Raw genomic sequence first — 2,002 nt, 5'->3', positions numbered from 1 at the left:
GGAACATCTATGTGTGAAGAAAATGAAGCATAGCCTAACTATATGATTTTATAGGGATGAACTTTCTTTTGCCATGTTATTTTGAGAAGACGTGATTACTTTGATTAGTATGCTTGAAGTATATTCTTTATCTCAATATGAACTTTTGTCTTGAATCTTTTGGATCTGAATATTCATGCCACAATTAAGAAGATTTACATTGAAATTATGCCAAAGTATCACTCCGCATCAAAAATTCTTTTTTATCATTTACCTACTCGAGGACGAGCAGGAATTAAGCTTGGGGATGCTTGATACGTCTCCAACGTATCTATAATTTTTGATTGCTCCATGCTACTTTATCTACTGTTTTAGGCAATATATTGATTTATTATCCACTTTTATATTATTGGGACTAACCTATTAACCGGAGGCCCAGCCCAGATTTGTTGTTTTATGCCTATTTCAGTGTTTCGAAGAAAAGGAATATCAGACGGAGTCTAAACGGAACGAAATCAACTGGAGAAGTTAATTTTGGAAGGAAACCAACCTGATGGGCTTGGAGTGCACGCCAGGGGAGTCCTGGGCTGCCCACGAGGGTGGGGGGCGCCCCCCCTGGGCGCGGCCCCCTACCTCGTGAGCAACCCGGAGGTCCACCGAGGTATCCCCTGCACCCATATATACCTACGTACCCTAAAACTTCCAGAACAGAAGATAGATCGGGAGTTCCGTCGCCGCAAGCCTCTGTAGCCACCAAAAACCAATCAGGACCCTGTTCCGGCACCCTGCCGGAGGGGAATCCCATCACCGGAGGCCATCTTCATCATCCCGGCGCTATCCATGATGAGGAGGGAGTAGTTCACCCTCGGGGCTGAGGGTATGTACCAGTAGCTATGTGTTTGATCTCTCTCTCTCTCTCTCTCTCTCTCTCTCTTGTGTTCTCTCTCGTGTTCCTCTAAGGCACGATCTTGATGTATCCCGAGCTTCGCTATTGTAGTTGGATCTTATGATGTTTCTCCCCATCTACTCTCTTGTGATGAATTGAGTTTCCCCTTTGAAGTTATCTTATCGGATTGAGTCTTTATGAGAACACTTGATGTATGTCTTGTCGTGATTATCTGTGGTGACAATGGGATATCATGTGCCACATGATGTATGTTTTGGTGATCAACTTGCGGGTTTCGTGACACTTGGGAACCTATGCATAGGGGTTGGCACACGTTCTTGACTCTCCGGTAGAAACTTTGGGGCACTCTTTGAAGTACTTTTATGTTGGTTGGATGAATCTAAGATTGTGTGATGTATATCGTATAATCATGCCCACGGATACTTGAGGTGACAATGGAGTATCTAGGTGACATTAGGGTTTTGGTTGATTTGTATCTTAAGGTGTTATTCTAGTACAAACTCTTTTATAGATCGATCCAAAAGAATAGCTTTGTAGTGGTTTCGTATCCGACCATAATCTCTACGTTTGTTCTCCGCTATTAGTGGCTTTGGAGTGACTCTTTGTTGCATGTTGAGGGCTTGTCATATGTTCTATCTATGTTATTATTGTTGAGAGAACTTACACTAGTGAAAGTATGAACCCTAGGCCTTGTTTCCTACCATTGCAATACCGTTTACGCTCACTTTTACCGCTCGCTACCTTGCTGTTTTTATTATTTCAGATTACAAAAACCTTTATCTACTATCTATTTTGCACTTGTATCTTCATCTCTTCGCCGAACTAGTGCACATATACAATTTACCATTGTATTGGGTGTGTTGGGGACACAAGAGACTCTTTGTTATTTGGTTGCAGGGTTGCTTGAGAGAGACCATCTTCATCCTACGCCTCCTACGGATTGATAAACCTTAGGTCATCCACTTGAGGGAAATTTGCTACTGTCCTACAAACCTGTGCACTTGCAGGCCCAACAACATCTATAAGAAGAAGGTTGTGTAGTAGACATCACTAGCATCGACGTAACCCTTTACGACGAGCTCTTTGTCACCTCCATAAACGAAAAACATATCCTTA

Source organism: Triticum dicoccoides, chromosome 7B (assembly GCF_002162155.2).
Source record: "Triticum dicoccoides isolate Atlit2015 ecotype Zavitan chromosome 7B, WEW_v2.0, whole genome shotgun sequence".
In the NCBI taxonomy this organism is placed as follows: domain Eukaryota; kingdom Viridiplantae; phylum Streptophyta; class Magnoliopsida; order Poales; family Poaceae; genus Triticum; species Triticum dicoccoides.
This window is presented reverse-complemented; position numbering follows the sequence as displayed.